The sequence below is a fragment of the Anser cygnoides genome, chromosome 3 (genome assembly GCF_040182565.1).
Source record: "Anser cygnoides isolate HZ-2024a breed goose chromosome 3, Taihu_goose_T2T_genome, whole genome shotgun sequence".
Classification (NCBI taxonomy): domain Eukaryota; kingdom Metazoa; phylum Chordata; class Aves; order Anseriformes; family Anatidae; genus Anser; species Anser cygnoides.
Window position 1 is genome coordinate 29,013,449 of NC_089875.1, and position 25,200 is coordinate 29,038,648.

At 37.6% G+C, this 25,200-nt stretch overlaps 1 long non-coding RNA gene across 7 annotated transcripts in view; it reads right to left on the reverse strand.

The window, feature by feature from the left end:
* Positions 1–7,521: 7,521 nt before the first annotated feature.
* LOC106029800 (uncharacterized) overlaps positions 7,522–25,200 on the reverse strand; it is a 36,491-nt gene continuing 18,812 nt past the window's right edge. For all 7 annotated transcript variants that reach the window (XR_010830158.1, XR_010830163.1, XR_010830164.1 and 4 more), the window contains 2 exons: positions 14,713–15,746; positions 7,522–12,211 (listed from right to left, as the gene is read on the reverse strand). This is a non-coding gene — a long non-coding RNA (uncharacterized lncRNA). The remainder of the gene's footprint in view (positions 12,212–14,712; positions 15,747–25,200) is intronic.

The window sequence follows — 25,200 nt, forward strand, 5'->3', positions numbered from 1 at the left end:
CTTGAAGAATCTGGAAATGTTGTTCTTGTCTAAAATACAAATTCACTCCTCTCTTCTCATACTTGCTTATAGAGTGACAGATTTACAAAGTTAAATTTTTGTTCTACAGGAGGAGAGACTTTCTTTCAGAAAAGACTCATAATTTTTGTAGTCGGATAGATTAAGGTTTACATAGTTTCAGATTTAGGGCTGTAAACTAGCTCTGTGTAAAGTGTTCCCACAGGTTCTTCCTGTTTGTATCTTGTTAAGATTAGACAAGTAATGCATTTGAATTTGGGACCAAGATTTCAGGGGACATATCCTCAAGCATCACAAACTGACTTTGGTAAAGCAAAAATCACTTGTAGAACTATTCAACCAAATAGTTTGTGAAAGGCAAAATCAACAAAATAAATTAGACAAGTTGTAGAAAAATGTTTATTGGTGCTCTGCTAGTGACGTAAGAGCTAAGGTTATCATATAATAAAAGCATTATGTGCCTTTCAGTAAGGCTCTTGCAGATGGTTACCGTCTTCTGTAGCTGCTCCCAGACATGCTTACAAAGTCCATGTGTCTTCTGGACCTGCATCACAAACACCAGTATCATCCCTGTATGAAGAGGCCATGAATGTTTGTGCTATGTAGAATTATTTCTCCAATGTCTGCTTACTCAGTACAGATATACATTTATTAACTGGGAAAAATGATATTAAAGTGTGTCAGAACTTGGAACTGTGCAAGCTTCTCTTCAAGGTTTGTGAGGCAGTTGTATGCTGCCTGAGAAGACCCTGGAGCCTACCAGGCTCTTAAATACCTGGAAGAATAACATAGTAATGGCTGAAAAACTGGGTATTTATGTACGTTCAATCTTCCAGATATCAGTCTATAGACAGACTCTTTACTGTGTCTTGTTTATGCAGTGCTTTGGTCTGAAGCATATAAGGAATCTTTTTGGCTTAGCAATGAATTTTAACTTCGAGCCCCACTGTAAGGAAGCAAATGCAACTGCCTTTATTAATACAAATTGTGCAGTTGGACAAATGTAATGGCATAAAAATAGCATGCTGCTAACTTGCTTTTGAAAAGAAACTTGAAAGAGTCTGTATACAGTGTGAATATTACATTGTACAAGCTTTTCCTTTAAAGAGATGAATAAATATTGTTATGCTTAGTATTTTCATCTGTCTATTAACCATTCCAAATATAGTTCTCGTTAAATATATGGGATTGCAAGCTTTTTACACAGGAGTTTCTTTTAAAATTACTCAGGCACATAAAAGGTTGCCTTATTCTACAGACTAGAAGTCAGTTAACTCAGAACATGCTTTTGCATTAGTATTAATGAATATTACTTTTTCACAGCCTGAATAACAATTATTTCTATGTATACAGAGAAAATGCATGCAAATTAAAGACACTAACATAGAGGGATATAACATGTAAAATGCATTACAAGGTCAAATCCAGCCTAAACTTCATTTTTAGTTTTCATTAATACTTTTAGAAGGAGTCTTCAAACTTGTAGGTTTTGACTCAATGGGATTTGATATGAAGATGTGACACCTCATCTTAAATTCCTTAACCACATTTCTTAAGTTGACAGGAATGTCAGGAAGTGTGCCTGATAAGGCTTGCTGTCCTCTCCGAGCTGACTAATCATACATGAAGTCTTGGCAAGAGATAACCAGGTTACAGTAGAGCCAAAATGACATCACATCAACTCAATTTCATATCCTGTAGACACCAGTGCCTATCACCACTCCAGGTTGCTAACATCCTTGACACACAAATGGTATTTTCAGTCTCTGATGTCCCCCTTTTACCCTGTGTCTGTCACTCTGGGGTAAATCAGGAACAAATTTGTCACTAAATGTAAAGAACCATTAACTCATGGGCACTTTGTCATCTGAAGCATAATTTTATGTGCACAGCTCGCCAATCCCTGAACTCTAGCTATTTGCATAACAGTTTGCTATATGAATTTATGACGGAGGATAATGCTGAACTTGTTAAAATTCCATATGAATCTCAGCACAGAAAATGGACTGGTGCTTTAAATCTTGGAGAGTTGTTCACATCAATAATGAATTTCAAATAATTTATTCACTTCAAGTGTAAGTGGTTGGCATACAGTCCTTACAGCTGGTTTGTTGAGATAATTGATTTCCATATAGTTTAAAGATGGGGAAAAGAAACATATGACAACTACTACAGGTTTTGAGGCAATTGTGAATGCTGTATCAGTTTAATTATAACTCCATCTTTAGCTGACATAGGCTCGGTCCTATTGGAATTAAAATATCCCAGCAACTTGAAATGTAACAGTGATGAATTTTTTATGTTCTACCTACCTTGTATGCTAGCTTAGGGCACTGTTACAAGTACACTTCTAGCTTTTTTTCAGTGGATAGTTAACATGACATGCAAGACTGGTCTGCATGACACAGATAACTCAAGGGAATAGCAACAAAGTAAATGAGATGCATTAGTATCTGGATGTGAACTGGGGGATATAAGTTCTCAGAACTTCTTGTTTAATTTATAGAATTGGTTTTTTTCCCCTGTGCATAAGATTTCAAAATGGTAATCATATTCAGGAAATGAGATGTTCCCACTTCAGGTACTAATATCAATATGTAAAAGATAATCATTAACCAAATGTACTACTCAGCAGTGCCTATTATATGTAAACAAGCTAACTGAGGTGATAAAAGAAGCTTTTACTAAAAAATTAGTTATATGGATGACAAAAACATTGGGAAAAAGGAGGGGGGGGGGCTATTTTTTGTACATTTGTTTCTTTCTTTCTTATTGACCACTATGCACAGAGCAAAAACTAAGATCTTGGTGGAACAAATAACATAATAAAAATTTGCATCACAGCTAACACAACAGTGTACAAAATATCCCAGCGGTATGAAGTCCAAATGAAGTCCAAGCTGGCTGTTCCTGCATATTATCATTTAGCAGCTGGCCTGCACCTCCACATTCTCAAATAGAGGATGTATTGAATGAGCAGAGAACTGGGACTACTAACTACTCCATGTTTCACTCTATTTTTCTCTTACCACTGAAAATTGTGTCATATAATTTGCAAAGAGAAGAGCTTTTTCTATTCTTATTTCATTGTTACTTCATTGTTAAATTTCACAGTGTTGGAAAAGGAAAAAGAAAAAGAAAAAGAAAAAGAAAAAGAAAAAGAAAAAGAAAAAGAAAAAGAAAAAGAAAAAGAAAAAGAAAAAGAAAAAGAAAAAGAAAAAGAAAAAGAAAAAGAAAAAGAAAAAGAAAAAGAAAAAGAAAAAGAAAAAGAAAAAGAAAAAGAAAAAGAAAAAGAAAAAGAAAAAGAAAAAGAAAAAGAAAAAGAAAAAGAAAAAGAAAAAGAAAAAGAAAAAGAAAAAGAAAAAGAAAAAGAAAAAGAAAAAGAAAAAGAAAAAGAAAAAGAAAAAGAAAAAGAAAAAGAAAAAGAAAAAGAAAAAGAAAAAGAAAAAGAAAAAGAAAAAGAAAAAGAAAAAGAAAAAGAAAAAGAAAAAGAAAAAGAAAAAGAAAAAGAAAAAGAAAAAGAAAAAGAAAAAGAAAAAGAAAAAAAAGAAAAAGAAAAAGAAAGAAAAGCAACAGATGGGCTGATTAGTAAACCTTCATGCAGCTGGGGGCCTGATTCCCTCTTGTGTTGTTTCTGCTTCAGTTGAGGTAACTTCTCTGAATCCAACCAGGGCCCTACCCTTAAGTTTCAGTGTTTAATTAAAGTAATTCCCTTGGAATGAGGCCACAGTTCTGTTTCAGATTAAAATAAAAGCTCTGAGTATGCCTCAAATGTCCTTCCACAGATTCATCTCAAGATACTAGAATAAATGAGAATGGACCCTTCTCTGAAATAAATTATAACCTGGAACGATGAAGCAAGAGCTTCAGAGGTCTACCTTGGCATAGACAGCACACAATTTGCTTCCCTTAACTCCCTGCTTTATAACTATATTCAAAGTTTTCTTTTTACATAGCTCAACAGGGAAAGGTTCCATGGCATTATGACTCCTAGCTTCCAAGATTTTTTAGGCAGTAACTGTTGATGATCTGCCAATTTGGGGTAAAAATATTTGATAAAACTATTCACTAGACTTTACAATGGTCAGCATTTCACAAGAGAGGAGCAGAGGAAGGATGGGGTAGAGGTTTGATTTTGGCAAAGGGTGTAGCCGGTTGGAGCTGATGGTACCAGTATCAAGACCATCAAACAAGAGGATCTTAAATTTCTCAGAGCTACTTTAGCCATAATAGACCAAAATTATTCCTTATGCAAGTCTAGTTTTGGGAGAACACTGGATGAAATATGAGTTACAAGGCACCAAAGCATAAGACTTCTGGTATTGACTTCCAGCTCCAATTCCAAAACACAATCTTTCACTTAAAATGAGACACAAGAGTAAGGTGCTGGAAAAGATTAATCACAGGTCCCTGGCAGTAACCACACAGGTATTTTTTGATGTATAACGCCATCATAACTTTGATCCCTGTTTGTAGCTCAAATATAAAGTTTTGATTCTGAGTTTGTGTGTAGGTGTATTATGAACCTATATTCATAACATGGAGTTGGGACTCAGAGAAAATCTTGTATAAAGATGTCACTGTGCGGAGTCATGCCAAAATTGCCTTATCTGTCTTAATTTAAAAGCAGTACCAAGAGGTACTGGAATGATTAACAAGAGTTCTGGAGAATTAAAAACCCTTATTGTCATACAGATACATTAACCATAGATAAAGCTGAGATCAGTAGAGAACCTAAAATGAGGTCTTTATGCAGAAGAAAAGCTCACTAGCATCTGTTTCTAAAATACATGAGAAAATTTAGATTGCACAATAAATGCTGGCAGTTGCCTCTGTTTGCAAGTGGCTCCTGAAATATACTTGGGAGTGGAAATCAGCTGGAAACTGTAATAAAGAACTACTGTGCAAAGTACTATGTAGACTTCCTACATGAGAACAAAGTTGCAAAAATACTCTTTCACTGTTAAATATAGGCTTAGGTCTTGTTGTTGATAAGCCTGAGATGGCTTGCTATGGACAAGCAGGAATTCTGCCAATGAAGATAAAGTAGCCAAGTGTGAAATATGCTATTAATACAAAAAGTGGTCTGCAAAGGCATGATGCCAGAAGAACTAACCTTCTGTAACACTGAATCCAGTGAGGGAAGTAGGGCAAACTAATAAACAGATACCAACACTTTTTTTTTGTGCATCACACCTTCATTTTACATTTCAGGTTGTATCACCACCTTCCAAACTGGTGAGTTAACCTGAATACTGAATATGTGTGGAGTGATACTTTTCTTTTTACTCATTGACAGTAATTTGCAACCACATGCTTCCTACCCTCAGCCTTGCCAGGCAGAGCCTCCACAGGGACAGAAGGGAAGAACTGGAGGAGAGAGTCTCATCCTCCCGTGACAGATGTTCACAAAATTATATTTGACTTCAGAAGGGATTTCTGAGCATCTACTATCTTTAGCAGCAATTTGGAATAATGTTTGTTAGGTATCAGAGCTTCTGTTTCTACCTTTCATTCTCAGCTGCTGAACTGCTATACTCACTTTCAAAGGAAAGGGAGAAGATGAAAAAACACAGGTGAAAAATCCCATGAAGTTTAACAAGAGCAAGTGATGGATTCTGCACCTGGGAAGGGGCAACCCTGGCTATATGTACAGACTGGGGGACAAGCGGCTGGAGAGCAGCCCCACAGAAAGGGATCTTGGGGATTTTGGTTGACATCAAATTGAACACCAGCCAGCAGTGTGCCCTGGCGGCCAGGAGGGCCAACCATACCCTTTGGTGCATCAAGCCTGGCATTGCTAGCCTGTTGAGGGAAGGGATTGTTCTGCTCTGCTCTGCACTGGTGCGGCCTCACCTTGTGTACTATGTGCAATTTTCGGTGCTACAGGGTAAAAAGAACGTAAAACTATTAGAGAGTGTCCAAAGGAGGACACAAAGATGGTGAAGGGTCTGTAGGGGAAGATGTATGAGGAGCAGCTGAGGTCCCTTGTTTTTTTTTCAGCCTAGAGCAGAGCAGGCTGAGGGGAGGCCTCATGACAGCCTGCAGCTTCCTCATGAGGGGAGTGGAGGGGCAGGCACTGAGCTCTGCTCTCTGGGGACAGTGACAGGACCCGAGGGAATGGCATGGAGCTGTGTTAAGCTGGGTGTTGGGAGAAGGTTCTTCACCAAGAGGGTTGTTGGGCACTGTAACAGGCTCCCCAGGGCAGTGATCATGGCACCGAGCCTGCTGGAGTTCAAGAAACATTTGGACAAGGCTCCCAGATATATGTTCTAGTTTTAGGGTGGTCCTGTGTGGAGTTGGTCTTCATGAGCCTTGTGGGTCCCTTTCAACTCAGGATATTCTATAATTCTATGGTTCTATGTTTCTATGTAATTTATATTCAAACATCTTAAAACATTTCTTGTGAGTTGTTTTTGTGCAAATTCTGTACCTATATCTAAGAAGAAATAGACTGGTAACTAGTGTACTTTAAAGCCTGCATAGAAAACAACAAATTGCATATCAGTTTTCCAATGCTTCTAAGATAGGACAAAAAGTTTGTCATCAACAGGATTTTGTCCCACTTGGAGTAAGTGGGAAAACTCTCAATGACTGGTGTGGCTTAGATGCCAGTTTTCCAGATCTTATTGGTGGTACTGCATCCCAGACCTGCAACTGCTTGGCAGAACATGCATTTTCAGTTTTTAAAATGTACTATATTCCCTGTGGCAAGTTGTTAATCATGCAACAGAGCTAATCTATTAGGAGGTCATTGGATAACTTTTTCCCTAATTATGAGAAGTGTATCAAAGAACATAATACTGGCACTTTTGCTGCTTTCATTGTTGAAGGCCCCACTAGTGCTGTGTGTCTTGAGAAGAGCTGTAATAGCAGCAGAGCTTGTAGTGACATGAACAGCAAGTTTTGTAGGGATAGGTTGAAATGCATAGATGTTGACAAAAGAATGATTTCGGGGGTGCTGGAACCTCAACATGCATTTACATTAGTATTGACAGAGGATTTTTAACATTAGTGTTCACTGTGAGCACTTGGTTCAGACCCATTTTCCTAGCCAGATAATATCTTGCTGCTTACTGTGTTTCATGAATATATCTCTGTACACAGCTAAATGTCACCTAGTGGCTCAGAATCTTAGCATTCCCTTTCAGTTCTGGCCCAAAAGTGGTGTTTAATTCATCTAATTATTTGAATAGCTCAGAGTAGGTGTGTTTGAATTTGTGTGTTGCAAAAAGGATGTTGAGACAAATTCACATGCATGAAAATTTATTAGCAGGATCCATAGCTGATGGCATACATCAGCAACGACAGGGAAAATTATTGGAGGGGCAGGGTAGTGGGGGTGGGGAAGAGAAGATAGAGAAAAAGAAAGGGATGGGAGGCAGGGAGGGAAAAGAAAGCTGTCCCCAGTGGCAAGCTGGGAAAAAAAGTGATGGGAAGCAGCCTGTGGTGAGCATCTTCCTCAGGCATCCTCTCCAGGCACCAGGTGGATCCCACATGATACTTTCCCTACAGTAACTGTATAATTTCCATCAGGACTCACTCAAATTTCCCAATGGTTCTTCCCATTTCCAATGCTGTTAGCACTGATCAGAGCTAGCTTTGGACAGGGGCAGATACTGCATGGGTGGTTGGTTGGTGAGCTTTGTGCAGGTATAGTTTTGGGTCCCTTGACGTAAATCAAAAGCTTCAAGGGTAGGAAAAGGAGGGGAAGAAGAGGCGTGATTCTTATTCTAGCAGCAGTCCTTCCCCCTGGAACCTGCCACATCATAGTCTGCAGACTATGGCTCACGTACCTCCAGGAGGATCCTGGGTTTGCAAGGAGTCCAATGCTGTCATGTTGTCCTCCGTTACATCAAGATCTCCATTCTTCTCCTTTGGTGCCATCCAGCAGAAGATTGGGAATTCGTTCCGCATCCCCTCATGATAAAAACCATCAAATGATAGCCAGACAGGGACACACCTTTTGCTGGCCAATGAGAGGACAGCTTGCTGTAGGTAGCTTTGTTCACTAAAAATGATGGGACGTTTGCAAATACGCAGAAGCCACAACTTATGACCATTCGCACAGCTGTATGTTCTCATTAAAAATAACCAACAAATGCATAGATAGCCCTGACGTGCTCAATTAGCTGTTGTGAAAACACACATTGATAAATCCTACATATTATTTATTTGTGTGTTGCCTCATGTTTAAATCTATAGCACAAAAATAGAAAGCCATGTGTCACGTTAAAGTTTTGCTTTCCTGTGCCTAGTTTGCACATAAGAATCCCTTAAATCTTCTTTTTTGCACCTTGGTGTAAAACACTGCATGGAAAGTCTCCTGTGTAGAGCAGGGGACAGGGTGGTACTTCTTCCATGCTAAACTGCATCTGATTCACTCTACACACATACTGATATTCATGGAAATGTCAAGAGTCTCAAAATGCAAAAGGATAGACTCATATTTAAATATCAACTGGATAGTCAACTACAGTGATTTATATTACAGAAATTCCCAGAAAGAAAATAAAGAATTATGAAATAACTGTATTTCACTTAACCAGGTACGTAACTAACCATTTTCCAACCAGTTTGTCAGCATAGAACCAGTATTATTGTTGGATACGATAACCTGAGGAAGCAGACACTGCACTTGATAAGTAATCCATTTACATCCTTTTGACATGGAATTTTGCATACATAGACAATTACACAAACAATGAAGAGAATACTTGTCTTCTTTTCCTTCTTAAAATATCAAACATAACAGTATCAATTTAAAATAATGCCTTTTACCTATTTATTTAACTTTATATTTAAAAAAAGTTTGAATTCCCATAAGAAAAAAAAAAGTCTTTTCAGTCTTTTCTGTCTGGACCACACTTTATGACAGTTGCAGAAGTAAGCTGTTGCAGTCTAAATGGTTGGGCATGCAGATGCATCTGGTATGTAGATGTAACCTGCTTGCCCCTGCTGACTGAGTACCAGGTCTCTGATAGAGGGATTAATCCACTTTGTGATCTTCCTCCAAAACATTTCTTACTAACTTCAAATTTTTTGACTGATTTCAATTGTGACCACTGCTTCCTATTTAAACAAACAAAACAAATTTAAAAAAAAATGAAGTGCTGTGTTTGGTATCTATGCATGAGCAGGAAGCCTTGATTTATTTGCTCTCTTGTTTGTATAGCTCTAACTATGGTTACTTATCTAGATTATTTATTATTCATAGACCTCTGTAAACACTGGCAATACATGCTGCTGGTATGTTTGCAGTTCTACATATGCAGTGATGGATTCTAACTGTTTCAGAAAACATTTTGTAGTCACTTCATTAAGCAATAAATCTGAGACCTTCAGCCCATATTCAGTCAGTCCTTCATATCAACTGACTTCAGGGTAATAATTAGGAATTATAATCTCCACGCAGGTTTACAGGTTGTGACAACTAATTTTATGAAGAATGAACAATTTTCAGCTGAACCTGTGATGCTCCATCTAGGTGTACAAACTCACCCAAAAAAATCTATGCAGTAAATAGAAAAATATTTCTTCCTGCCTTCTTTTTAAATGTTTTGATCACTAAATATCTGTATCTTGCTGTATTTTTCAACCAATATGAAATTCATTTTGTTATAAATGCATATTCTCTTTTGCTGCATTGGTTTATAATAAATAAACAGCAGCAAATAAGTACAGAAAGCTTAATTTTCACTTTCATCATTCACTCGCAATAAGTTATTTTCCAATTACTTACCTGTGGAACATTACTGAAATTAAAATAAGAAGCCCGGTCAATATTGCATGCATCAGAAATGATGAAAATCTTCACTTACTGAGAACTGTGAAATGTTTATTGGTTTTTAGACGTAGAGTCCTCCAGGGAGTGCTACAAATCCACACAAATTCCCTACATCTTAAACGTTGCATTTGGAGCACTGTTTTAGATGAAATACGTGTAAAAACTGTAAGCTGACAGCTTTCTAGTGCCGATACAACTGCAAAGGTTCAAGAAAATAAATTATTCCAGCATGAGTCTGGAATAAATTACATGCACTTCACAAGCTCTAGAGTTGCTTGATTCACACAGTAGCAAAAGAAAACAAAAATATCTTTTTAGAGTTAGGGAATGAAAGATTATTTAACCATCCTGTATAAGTCTGTGTATTTTATCAATGATTTTTTCTAAATAGCATAAAGCTAATGAAACTAACAAAGAAAAGAGGACTTATGATTAGTAGGATGTGAAATGATTTGAGACTGGCCTAGTACAACAGGTTCTCTGAGGTACATCAGAGCTGAAGCAGCCACTTTCTCTTCAGAAAAGAAAAAAAAAATCAACCTTTTTCTCCAACAGCACCCTACTTAATTCAGGTCCCTTAAATCTACTCTGTATCTCCTGCACAGATACAAGCACTGTGCTTTCTTTTATTGTTTGTATCTAATAGGCTATTGAAAAGACTATACAAACTCAACCAACACCTTCCACCTCTCCTCCTCCCCCCCCAAAACAAAACAAAACAAAACAAAACAAAATACAAGTTCCCAATATTCAGTTTCTGACAGTGGCCAGTAGTGGGTGTTTACAAAGATGACCAAAATAAATAGAGCAACTATACAATAGTTCATCACTTGGTACTATTGTATATCCAGATATTGCATCTGGACACTGCATTCAATAACTATGGCAGGGCTTCCATGAATTTATTGAGTCTCTTTTGAGTTTACTTATTTTTAAGCCTTTGTAATACTTTGTGGAAATGAGTTTCACAGTTCAGCTACTCAGTCTGTGAAAAAATACTTACTTTTGTTTGTGTTGGCATGTTTCCAGATAATTTCTTGTGTACCACTTGTTCCTGTGCTGTGAGAAATAGTTAATAATCTTTCCTACTTACCTTCTCTGTGTCTCCTGAAGTAATAATCCCCCATGTTAGTCCTTGGTCATTTCTTTTCCACACAGAATTCTTATTCTATTTAAAAAGTCCTCATTTGGAAGCTATTCAATGCAGCTGACTGTTCTTTCTGTCTTCCAGCATATTTTTCTTGTCTTATCTATATTGGTTTCAAGGTGAAATGACTGTACACCACAGGTTACATGTCAGCAGAATAGTTTCTGATTTGTTCTCTAGTATTTTCCTAACAATTCTTAATTGTTTTTGCTGCTGCTGAGCACAGGGCTCACATTTTTATGAGACTCTCCAAGATCTGTTTCCTAAGAAGAAATAGCTAATTTAGAGCTCAGCGCCATTTAGATGTACTTGTTTTCCCTACATGCACTTACATTATTGACTTAGAATTTATTGACTTCTATTTTATTACCCAGATACTCAGTATCAAGAGATTTTTTAAAAAAATTCTTCACAGTAAGTTTTAGTTTCCTACACTGAGTAATTCTGTGTTAATATAGATTTCAGCCCAGATTCCTGTGGGTCTCCAGCAGTAACCTCCTTTCCTGTTGAAAACTGACCGTTTATTCTTTCTTCCTTATTTGTTTCTCTCGTGCTTCTCTCAAATGTGAACACTCCATATTTATCTATAAAATCACACCTGGTATGTGCTGTCATATTGAAACTACAAGCACTGGTTTAGGCAATGAAATATGAATTTAGTCTTCCTTACCGTTTTCTTTCTTGATGTAGTTCTTTTTGTTTGTTTGTTTTTGTTTGTTTTCTATCTCTCCATCACTTTCCCTCCCTGTGTTGTTTCGTTCACTTTTTCATCCATCAACTTTCCCATCCAACACTCCTGTTCATCTTTCCTGCACTGTCCCAACTCTCTCCTCATTACTCACATGTCTTTATGCTGACTTGGAGCTAGAATAACTGCATGTGTATTATTTTTCTCCTTACCCTATCCATCCCTCTTTCACTGAAAATAGAGCCAACCAGATGCAATTGATGTATGAGTCAAAGTCATTGAAACCAATAGAAATCTCTCCATGGGAGCAAGTAGATTTGGAATCAAGTTTTCTGTGAAAGCAGCTTGTCTTGTGTATGAGGCTGGTTTACTGATAGACAAAAGAATAACAAGGGCTGTAAACAGTTATAGAGAAGAATGAACAAACCTGTGTGTCAGGAAGGAAGTTGATTAACTCACCTAGGCTTGCTGAGGCTGCCTGTAGAAGAAACAACAGCAAAACATGGGACACAATGCTGAAATGACCAGCTTGGAGATCTGTGTTGAATTTTTCTCTTTGGTCCTGTAAATCCTGCAAAGAAGAGCAACCACAGTACTTTAGGTGTGTTGGTATGATCTTAGAGGAATTGGAGCAGCCATCCTGTCTCCCATCTGAAACCAATGACCTCTGTGGAGCAAATCATGGTGGGGCACAATGGTGGAACTTCTTTCCCACATGGTGGGACTTCTTTCATCACACCTTAAACCTAGATTCTCTTAACCAGCTTTTTTTGATACTAGTAATTCCTTTTCTTCCTCATGTATGCAGAATACTTGGTTTATCCAATCATCATCAGGGAGCTGTGTGGCATTCAAAATTCCCAGCAAAGACAATATTTTTTGAGGTGTGAATATGTGGTGATAGATCAGAAAGTGGAAGAAATAATAATTTCTGTCATGTGGTTTATTATTTTCACCATTCTGAAAGTAATTTGTCAAGCACCAAGTCAAACAACAGATAACAGGACCTAATTCTTTAATCTTCACAGTGAAGCATCCATATTTTTCAGATATCTGCTATAGACTTTGTTCTTACATTCACAAATATCCTTCAATGGCACTGAAATCAACAGGGATTTTTTGCAGAGTGAGATATTCCTCCATCAAATTAATACTCTCCATAAGTAAGAGGGGTGGACTGAACATATTCAGCACAGTAAGGCAGTCAGCAGAACTGGGGACAGCATGGTGGAGCAAAGGTGCCACAATCAACTATTTCAGTGAAAATAACTAAATGAGTCAGCTCTTATGTGTTACAAGTCATAACTGTGGTAATGACCACACCTTGTGGCCATGCTGCTCTCCTTTTGCCAATGATTTTTTCCTGTTGGGTGACTTCTTCAACACAGTCAGGATATTTCTGCTGTTGCAATGCTTACACACAAAGGTTCTTTGTGCCAAATAACATCATACTTTTGCTGGAGGGTGTTCATAGTTATTTTTTCTTCAAAACATCCCTAATTAATTTTGCCAAAGCCACCCGCCTTCTGCCATCTGTCAGGTGGCAAGAAGAAAGAATATGACTCCAGACAGCTAGACATTTTGAAGGACAGAAGAACATGTGGTGAGGTGAGAAGAGTATGGAGACAAATTCAGACAAACACCTCACAATAGCTTCTTTTATATGATAGCCTGCAAATCATAATAGGCTATTATATCTATAGTATATAAAATAGGGAGTTAAAAACCCACAGATTACGAAATTGCAACAATGTTTTGAAGCAAGAAACACTAAAGCCCTTTTTGGTCTAATATATCAATGATGTTAACAGTACAGTTGTTGTAGTGACTCTTTTTAACCAGTAAGCTGAGTCCTCATAAACAATGCACATAGTTCATTCTTCATGTTAAAACAAAGGTGTATTATCATTTACCTTAACTGTTTCCATGTTTCATTTACTTCCAAATATTTATTTTAATTGTGGAAAGAAAATTATATACACGACATGTTAAGAAATGGCTTGTACTTCCATAGGCCACATTCTATATTCCTTGTCTTCTTTGCACTACCTTGCCTACTTTGCACTCCAATTAACTTCACTAGGAGTAATATTTATGTGCATACCCACAAGAAATGAATACATATATAACGTGGCCTCACACAGCTCCACAGCACTGAACAGAAATCCCAGTAGAACTTCAGCTATGGTAGCAGTCATGTTTTCATGACCGAATGTGGGTTGCAAGAAAATGTTTAACAATCCATAAAAACTTTTCTTGAGAGTATGCAATCCCTAAATGTCATTTTGCTCTTTGGTCCTTTGGTTAAGATTTATTAGACTATTTCATATTTACCTTTCTGTTTATTTTGTAAAAGTATACTTGTCTAGCACACATTTTTATGCCAGCCTTGCTTTGCATTTTTACAGTCTGCTAATTAGACCATTTTAACTAATTTGTTTGCATTTTGTATGAGCAAGTTGGGCTTTTGGATTGACTAATGTAATTGCAGCCAGTTTCTGCCAAATACAAATTACTCTTTCTAGTGTGAGCTAGAGAGAAAAGTAAATATTTAATAGCCATCAATACCCTTGCAGCATTTTAGAGTGTGTGGTGGGTTTTTTTTGTTGTTTTTTTTTTTTTTTTCCCTATGGAAAGTTTAAATAATTTCTTCAGTGCTTGATGGCACTTTAATGTTAAGAAATTATTTTTTAATCTTTTTTTTTTCTGAAATAATAATGAATTAGACACTTTAGTATCTCCATAAGGGCTTTATTGCTGTGCACTTTGCAGTTTTAAATTCCAAGCTATAAGATTCCCCATTTGAAATTTACTTGTGTAGCTTTTTATGTATTGAATAGTGTCTCCGGAAGCCTTTTTCCTGGAATGTACTTGGATTTCAATGTTTACAAGTGGATGTACCTGGTTTTCAATATTTATAAGTGGATGAAGCCAAGTCTCCTATCACTGTTAAATTGTGGGTCTTATTCTTGATTTTCCTTTCCTTTATTCTTTTTCAGAAGAGCATAGGAGAAGACAGAAACTGGTTACCAAACCTCAGTATTATTGGTATCTGTCTTTTGTACAGCATACCTTATGTTCTTCATCTGTGTAGAAGCAGACATAAAGACGAAGATGTACCAGAGATTTAAGCAGGATAAAGGTCCTCAGTTTTCAACTTGACTATTCCCATCTTGGTGGAGAAGACCTCTTGCTTGCCAGGACAGGGCAGGGCAGGGCAGTTCTTTTCCTTCATCTCTTCCTTCAGGCCTCCCTCAAACCATGACCTACACAGAGGATACCAGTCAATCTGCCTTATCTGGGAAGCTGGTACCAAAATGCTGTTCTCAGACCACGCTTCTCAGTTCAGGGTCAACATAAAAACTCTAGCAAGTATTGCTTTCTGACAAAATTTGGTGATGGTGTTCTTCACTCCAGCATACTCACCTGCAACAGCGTCACTGGATTTTACCTGGGTTATGAGTTTTTCAGGCTCTAATTTCTTTTCCCACATAAAGCTTTCAAATGCACAATGCATCAATACTTGAGCACCTGAATTTCTTGGTGGATCTGGTCCATAATACTACTCTTTGCTCTGCAAAAGTGTTAAGATAGCAAGAGGATGTGAGGAACCTCTACTCTGAGACGCAAAATGTGATCATGTTTTTGTACAGAAATTATTTCAGCACAGCTTAACAGCCAGTTTTCCACCAAGTGATGAAATGTGTTCTCTTATTAGCTAAAGAAAGTATAATCTTGCTTTCACTGGAGTCATTAGAAGGCCTTCTTTTGACTATAATAGGTGTTTTAGGGACATCTTTAATTTAAATTAAGCTAGAAGGTAAAAAGGGGAATGTCATCCCACCTCACAGATTTCTAGTATTTGTGAATATCTGTGTAGTTAGAGAATAGCATCTATTTTCCCAAGTTTTAATCTAACAAAGGTTAAGTTTTCTTCTTTTCATATTGTCTTAATGTATTTCTATCCTTACCTAATTTCTTGTCTGTTACCTTTTGCAGCTGGTACCATTCCCAGGTTGCTGTGTGAAGGAGCTCCTGCTTTTGACCATCTTACTCTTTCATCTGATGAAGCTAAGATGGTAACAGATCAACAGTGAGATCCAGAACTAAGGAGAGAGAAATCAAAACAGCTTTTAGCTGACTCCTTGACATGTCAGTGCTCATTTTAATTTCAGATAGGGTGGATAGAGTGCAACTTCGTGTAATAGCGAACCATCCATAATCATTAATTAACAGGGTAAAAACATAATCATTGCCAAGTGGCAACACGGCAATGTCATCATCAGGGTATATAAGCAGGCTCCGAATTTCATAACTGCAACTACCAAATTCCTTCTCTCAGTCCCATCCCTATTACATCAAGTTTGTCACAGAGCATGAAACAACATGTTCTTGATCAATGTTCTGTCACTGTCCCTCACTGTCTGTGCAATCCTCCCATGAAGCAGTAAGAACAGGTGCATTGCAGAAAGTGATAATCTTCTTGTTTCTGGTGTTTGCCTTGCCTAGATGAACAGGCAGATTATTTGGTCAGCAAAATAACAATACTTTTCTAAGAAAGCGAAACTTCTGCTATTAACAGGCAGTCTTACCTGCCTCGTGGATAATGGGTGAGTTAGTGTTTTTGCCTTGCAGCATTTTGCCTGGAAACCCAACACTGCCATTCTTGGACATCTGCACTTTTCACAAACATCAGTAGCAAATCTGAGCATATAGCTCAGTGGTAGGATTTGGCTACTTGGATCAAATCCTTTTTTAAATTTAACACTACATTTAATACTGAAAATTAATACTAAGAAGTAAATTTAGTAATAAATTTAATATAATTATTTTATATAAGTTTAATAATGTTGATTTAATACTAATTTTTAATGTGTGTTTTCCATTATGAACATGGTTACTTTTTGGGAACAGTGCTTTGTGGTCCTAATTTATATTGAATTTCTTTAACAACTACTTTTGGGTCCTGGAGACAAAGACAAGCAACTTCTTGTGTACCCTTATATTTGTTTATTCAGCACCAGTATTTTGGAAACAAAGAGGGAGGATTTTCAAATAGATTTTAGTATGCATGCAATAATTTTTTGAGTGTGCTTGTCTGAATACATTTGGAAAAGCTGATGTAATTTTGGTACCTGTGAGAGGACATAAGAGGATGGAGGCTTTGAAGATGTTGGTACCATCATGCAAGAGGTCTGCCTAAAATAGCTGCATGGATTGTGTTTAGAAATGAGAAGGAAGTTAGGCTATTTTCTCACTTCTGACCATTCTACAATTTATCTATGCCTATATTCCCATGCTGCTAATAGGATTACTCACACAAGTAACACAATAGCACTTTAGCCTTAAGCAGCTGGCCTCCACGCTCATATAAAAGTGAGCATGTCAGCTAGTGCTTACTGTGATGCAGAGAAGAAATTAAACAAGAACTGGACTGACTGTTTTAAGCCATAGATAAATGAAATCTATTTTAATCATTTCAGTCCCAGGAAAGTATTTTCTAAATGTGTTATGTCAAAACATCCGAAAGAGTGACATGTAATCCAAGGCACATGTTTTATTCTCGATTATATTTGCAAATTCAATCTCAATCCTTTCAAGGCATTTTGAAATTCAAGTAACATTGTTAAATGTTTATGCTCTTGATATTTGACTAAAGCAGTGCCACAGGAATATGCAACAAAGGACTTCAGTACAGTAATTCATTTATTCACTGAATCTTAAACAACTTAAACAACTTAAATCATCTTAAATCATCTTAAACAACTGACAATTTTTACAAATCTGACCCTACTTGAGAGATTTAGTCATTCTCCAACAAGGAACAGCAGGAGATGAGGAGATGTTAAAAAAAATAAAAAAGTATAGCACTTTCCAAATTATTAAATAAATAAGTATCCAAATTGAAATACAGATGTTTTTCACCAGCTTCATCACAAGACCTTTCAATGTCAGTTCTCTGCTTTTGAACCCTCTATTTCTTTAAAAGCCTATGAGAATATCTATACACTGTCAGGTCCTGCCAAAACTATGCAGGGAAACAAATCCCAGACATTTAATTTTCTCACACTGACTCAACCTGACTGCTTCTGTTGTGTTTGGCTGTGTCAGTAATTTCCAGAATTTGATATTTTGATGTAAAATTTTTTTTTGGAAATTTGTGATTATTCTTAAATCCAGTACTTTTGTACCAGGAGGGTAGCTTGAATGTGAGAGGTGGTGCATGAGTGTCTCTGTGGTGCTGTAACATTCCAGCAGGAAAATTCTTGATCCAAATGATGAACATAAAATATGGTATAGTTCTTAAAAATATACGTACTTCCATTAGGGATAGATGCGCTTAGAAGACAAATTTCCATGTGAATGGCAAGACACTTTGCAATTATTGTGTGAACCAAAAGGGGAAATGCCAATCATCAATTTTAGACTATTTTATTTATACCAAACAATAGGTGTTTCTAGTGTTAATTAAACTCTTCCAAGTACCTGAGCAGTGAAATGTTGTCCAAGAGAAACTGTTGGGTCATTTTATGTCATTTGCACCTGTAGTTTAGACAGAATAGATCAAACTGAATATATGTATGTGGAAGGTATGTGAAGGAAAGTGTGCGCAAAACGGTGATGTGAATAGTGGGGGGGAAAAAAAAAAGTCGAAGAAGAAAAAATAATGGTTTGATTAGCTAGTGATGTTGGTGGAAGACCTTCTACTCACCTGGAAACTGTTACTAAAATACCTTTTTTCATAGGGCTCTACATTATCACAGGACTTGTGTAAAGTTTGAAGTTTCAATCAATGTCTGGGTTTGTACTTCAGAGAGTTTAGATCTGCATATGGCAATCACCTAAGTAATGCACTTTGACACAAAGAGATGTTGGTATTGCTGCTAATTATAAAATATTGTTTGCAAAGATGAACATCATTTGAAAAGGTGGTAAAGACACGATGAACATGAGCCAAACTTTTAAATTGTTAACCTGTTCTATAATGTGTGTAAGGTATACTTAAAAAAAAAAAAAAAAAAAAAAAAGGAATGCCAGATATGTTTGCAAGTGGCTTTAGATTAACAAGGGCAGATATAATCCAAAGTACTGTTTAAAGGTCAGTGAAAAGTTTAAAGGTTAAACCCTGCTGCTATATTTTTTTCAGTTCAGACTGCAGGGTGTTCAAAAAGAAAGGCCCATTCCTACCCTCAGTTACACTACTGTGAATTTAGTACTCATAAGTGTTTGGCCTTAGTTGAATTGATGTGGATTTAGAGCACAAGGGCTACCAGTTCTGGCTGTGTACTGCTGCTTTGCTGCTTGGTAGGGAGAACAGGCTTTGTTCTGTTGTCACTTTCCCCTGAAAAAAAAGATGTATCCATGTATCTTTGCCCATGGACTTTTCAAAGCAGAGAAGCTACATGAGATACTGTGAACATACTGTAGAGGTTGGAAATAAATATACTGGGAATGGTGATATCTGTATTAAATGTGTGTATTTTATGATCAATATGTCATAGTGGGAATATCATGCTTCCATCATCAATTCTACAGCATTTTTAAAATATGGTGCAGCTGTTTGATTACATTTTACAAGGACAGATTTCTTAAGAGTAAAATTATCATATTCCTATTTTTATAATTACCTAACAGGAGCCAAACTACTGAAAAAGAGAATGTCTTATTTCAAATGAGATTTCCAGGTAAGATCATCTGAGCAAATGTATCAAAACACTGTGTCTCTTGGGTGACTTTACATTTTCTTTTCAATTTTTCTACTATTAGCTGTAATAAAACTATTCCATTTACCAACAACTTGGTAAAAAATGTCTGCCAACAAATGACAATATACGTATCTGGATCTTTTCTTCTTGGAGACATCCTTCAAGTCTCCCCTTTGGACTCCACTCTTACCTACATTCCCAGGGACAGCAAATCTTCCAAGGGGTGTGGAGTTCAGGGTCACTCCTGATACAATTTACAGACACAACGCTCTTGAAATCTGGGGCAGTGCCTTTACCTTCTCTTTGGCAGCCACACTACCTACCAAAAGCCCATCTGCAATTGTTCTATCCTGGCCACATCCCTGAGCAGCAACTACTGGAGAAAGTTACTTAAAGAAAATGTGTAGATTTTAGTGACAAATATACAGAAAGAATATGAACTACACTCTACATATTCCCCTTGAGCATCTTCCCAGAATGGTATCTGGAGAATTAGCTGGGTTAGAAACAACAAGGAGCCTTGCATGCTCTTTTAATTCCTGCTTTGTCCTACAGGCTCTTTGCAATTGCATGTTTGTTCCTGTGTCCTCCCCACAGATCTTCCTCAGCTCCTTTCATTTCGCATCCTGTCTCTGTGCTGTCTCTCCAAGTGTCCCCTCATTATCTCCACTGCTCCCCAAGGCTGCTGTTCTTGTTCATAACACGGTGTCCCACAGCCTTCCCATGCCTCCATATTCACAGTTCAGGGTCAGGTCTCACATCACAATTTCCTATCAGGTTTTCAAACCAGACAGGTTTTCAAACATAGCACTATGGAGAAACTTTTTACGTTTTTTTTAAATTTATTTTATATTTCATATACCTTTTTTCCTTATGAAACTCTCTGAAGGAACCAAACAATCTAATGCAGAAGAAAGGAACAAGTGTTGCATAAGGGGTAAAGATCAGAAGCGGCTGCCATTTCTGAATACATCCAAATATTCCTGAGAAAACACTACATGGTTCTGGAAATTATGACTGGTCTTATGAGGCATCTTACAACTCATGTCTTGATAAGCTGTAAAACTTTTTCTCCCCTTGATCAGATATCTGCAAAAGCTCTTCTAGCAAGAAGAAATGCCTGTGTGACCTTGTGGTTTTTGTTTGTTTGTTTGTTTGTTTTGACCTTCACAAACATTCAGACAAAAAAAAAAATCAAATGCTTGGATATTGGCATAAAATGGACCCACAAGAATAAGAACTTGAGCAATGTATATTCATTTCAAAAGTAAAGGAAATATTGATGGAAAACACTTCTGCATCTTCCACTGGAATTACTGAATAGATTTGATTAAATATATAAACTTCACTTTGCTATTCAAGTTCACAAAGCATGTTTCGAATAACAATTATTTTATTAACATACTGACATGATCTAGACAAACAAAATTAAATGTGTTTTGGGGTAATAAAATGTAAAGTCTTATTTAAGTATCTTTGCTTTTTAAAACAATAGAGAGAGAGATTTCTGCAGAAGCAAAATGATATTCCCACAAAAACTGTAAATTAAAATCATTAACCTCAGCCTTGCCATAAGCATCTTTTTCCTCAGGGGCATGAACCAACTGTCCTCAAAGAGAAATTTTAGTTTCAGAAAGCTCTTGGGAAAAATATACAAAATACACTGTTACACTAGAAGTAAAATATGACAAGTTGTCTCTAATCTGTTCTTACTAATCAGTGCAAGATTAGAAGACAGAAATATTGCTCTTAGAATAAAAATCAACAATCTTAGGGATATAGGGAAACTTCTGAAGGAAAAAGCTAGATTTTAAATAAGAAATTAGATAATAGGCTCAGATATGTCAGTTCGTACGAGATTTTCCTGACTGTGAAACATGAGTGGTAATTCTTACCTTGCTCAGAGCATCTGACACACTTTAGTTTGAACAATACTTGATTTTGCCTTGTCCCTTGATTGCTCCAGTGCACCACAGACTGCCTTTTTAGTATTTTGCCATTACATCCTTGTTATCTGCTACCTCAAAGTTTTTGATGGTGCTGTGTATGTACGTGATGCCTCATAAGCAGTAAGGTTCAAAATTGCTGAACTTGTGCACCCATGCATTACCCTACATGCATGAATAATCTAGTTAATGAAAAGATGGCCAGGGGAAAGCGTAGCCTTTCTGTAAGCTTGGGATGTGAAGGGTAAGCATGGGCTGTGGTTGGCACTGGGAAGATCTAAAACTGCCACTGACCCATTGCATGATTCTGAGGAAGTCATTTCACCTTTCTATTGTGATTTTCTTCTCAGCCTTCCTCTCTCCAACCCGCCAGCCCTTCACAGCAAGATCTGTCTCTTACGATATGTGTCTCACAGCAGGAGCTCAGCTGGAGTTTTCAAATTAGAGCTGATTGGGAATTTTTCAACAAAATGAATTTTCATTAGAAAATGTAGCTTTGTTTCAGTGTAGATCTGTAGCGCAGTAGTGAGGATGCTTACCCAATACGGGGGAATGCAAATTCAAATAACAACTCTGAATAATATGTTTTTATAGGAAGTAGATCATCCGTAGAAGGAGCTGCGGAGTGCAGCTTGCCCTAGGATAACTATCAGTCTGTGGGTGAATTGACACAGTCATCTCTAGCTGGAGAGACAACGGGTCAGGAATTTGAAAATGAGTAACCTGTATGCTAGGTGAGATGGTGTGTTCTCTCTCTCTCTCTCTCTCTCTCTCTCTCTCTCTTTTTTTTTTCCTTTTTGGTGCTGGTTTGTTTTGTGAAACATTCTAAAAGCACTGGGTTTGCTACAGGAAAGAACTGGAGCAACAAGGAAATGTTGGGATGTTTTATGGACTGGGTTTACTTGATCTCACTTGGTTCTACTCCGAACCTCACAAACTTTTAACTATGAGATCAGACATATCTTCTTTCATGAAATATATATAGTCTAAAGGAGACAGACAAGTTCAGAGTAAATCATGACCAAATACCTGAGGAGAACTAAAGATGGAATACTGGAGATCTGATGATTATTAAAAACAAACTGTCCCAAACCTGGGACACCTGGAGTACTGCATTCATCTCTGGGGCTCCCAGCAATAGAAGGATATGGACTTATTATACCTAAAGAGGGCCTATGGAAAAGCTGGGGAGGGACTCTTCATCAGGGGGTGTAGCAATAAGACGAGGGGGAATGGCTTTAAACTAAAAGAGGGTAGATTTAGATTAGGTATTAGAAAGAAATTCTTTACTATGAGGGTGGTGGGGCACTGGCACAGGCTGCCCAGAGAAGCTGTGGATGCCCCATCCCTGGAAGCATTCAAGGCCAGGCTGGATGGGGCTTTGGGCAGCCTGGTCTGGTGGGAGGTGTCCCTTCCATGGCATGGGAGGTTGGAATCAGATGATTTTTAAGATCCCCTTCAACACAGACCATTCTGTGATTCTATGAAATGTGAGGAAGGAGATTGCAGTATGTCGGTGTGGGCAAAGGGACATGTAAACCAAAGGGAATGGTAACAAAAGTATGCACGTGACTGAGAACCTGGGGTTAGAGTTCAGGCACTGGAATTGCGCTGGGTTAGCTGTAGTGTAATCAAGGCACAAGCTGATGTCTGTCATTAGCATTGCCACTGTGCTCACCTTTCAGTAAGATTAAGATGTCTTTCTTGGGGAGCTAACTTTGCTTAAGCTTACTCCATGAGTTTCCACTCTAACTGTTCACTCAGAGAAAATAATTTTTCAAAACTCCAAAACATCATTCTAGGAGAATATACAGAGAAATGAGTCAAACCCTTGAAGAAATCTCAATAAAATATATAAACAGTACAGACCACCAACAAAAGCATTAAATTAGGTTCCTTCTCTATGAAGACAGTAAACCTTCCTGTGCAGGATGATGACCTGTATTACTTCTTCAGAAAGAAAGAAAGAAACAAACAAATCTGTTTCTTTTAAATAGTATGACTAGTGTAAAAAGAATGAACTACGGAGTCTGTTGCGGACAAAAGGTTTGCCCGTGAATCCTTCTGCTTCATAAATTGAGATTAAAAAGAAAAAATTGAGACAAACAAGCACTGACCTGTGAGTTAAGCAAACACATAGATGAATTCAGAGATGCTGTCCTGTGGTGGGGAAATACCCAGCATAAGCACTGAAGAAATGTTTACAGAGGAAAGTTATGTGAATTTTCAGGCAGTGGAACAGAAGTGGTTACCTCTTGCTGAAATATCATAACTGCAATGAAGTGGCAAAGATGACAACTGATGTGTCAAAGACACACAAATCCATCTTATAGGGCTGACAACTTGGTATGATTGCTCTCCAAAGATAACTTTATAACTTGCTGAAGTGTGATTTAAGGATGCCCTGGAGCAGCACTAACCTGTGTACCTTTCTTGTGGATAACTTTTATAAGCTATAGCTTTAGTTAATAGCTTATGCAATTTTTCATTTGACCTACGGGTGTCCTATGTGGGTGGGATTTTCAAAAACACTCAAGCCCAGATCCACTAAGGGATTTACACAGAGGTGGTTGCACCTATAATGTGCGTAGGGAGTGGAGCAGAGGGCTGGCCATGGTTTAGCCTGTGACCTAGGGAGGAGGCAGAAAAGTGGCTGCAACACCCTTAAATGTTCACCCAGAACACTACCCACATTCAATTGTGAAATCGTTTTGGACTATGCTCTGTTGATGTCTTAGCTTTGTTGTCATTGAAATAGAGTAAAATTAGGCCCCAGCCGAGTGTTCTTGAAAAGGCCAGACTGAATCTTTCATTTTCTGATGAAGCTCTGACCCTTTCTGAAATATTGTTTAGAAAGAAGCACTTGTATCTTATTATGAGGTAGACCACAGCAGCAGGAAGATGTGTGCTGTTTCTGTTTCTATGTTTTGTTTTTTCAGGTGAACTGTTGTATATACATACAAGAATAAAAAGGATGATAAAAAGCATAGTATGATATCCAGTTTGGTCCCAGTAATGATAGATTGCTTAATCTAAAGCATCTGACAAACTGCATTCAACTCAAACTGTAGATCTTGGAATACACCTTCCCTTTTTGATGCTAGGAAAGAAGAGGGTTTGTATCTTCATATGTATCAAACACCAGTATAAATCATGTCCTCTATGGGAAATAAGCCATAAGCAGCAATGTTTCTTATAAATAAGCCTTCTGAGAATCTAATTCATTCCCACTTTTCCCTGTCTTTTTGCAAAACTGAACCATCTCCTGTGGCATTTGGGCACCCAGAAGATGGTTTGAAAGGCCATAAACCATCAAAATAAATAAATGGTTGAGAATAGCTGAAGTCCTTGCAACATCATGCTATAAAAAAGGTGCAACCCTGGCAACTTCTTCATGAATGCTAGATGCTGATTTGCTTCCTCAGACCCAGAGGCCTTTCAGAGTGTCTCTGAAAAGTAAGATGGAGGTTGGACTGACCTCACACATGCAGAGCAGGCAGGGCCAAGACAGTAGAAGATAACCTCTCAGAGCTGTGTCCTGACCCTAGTCAGTGGCTGAATTTACACTCCTGTTAGTGGTGAGAAAGAGTCTCGAAGGCAGGAGAGGGTCTCAACGATCTTTAGAGCTCCTCAGATGCTCAAGTGGTAGCAGAACATGCTCATCTAGCTCTCACTATGAAAACTTAGTAAACTTAACTCAGGATTAACTAACTTCTGAGGGCTGCAGAGTGAACTGAAGAAGGGTTCTTGTTTGTCTTCTAGGGATAGTGTTATGGGAAAGCCTGTAAAGCTGTAGGTCCAAGCACAGAGCCTCCTCTGACTTTTGGGAAAGCATCAACTGCAGTTAAATATCAGTGCAAGTCCCAAAGGGATGACAAGAATTAATCTTGAAAGCCTTATTTTACCCA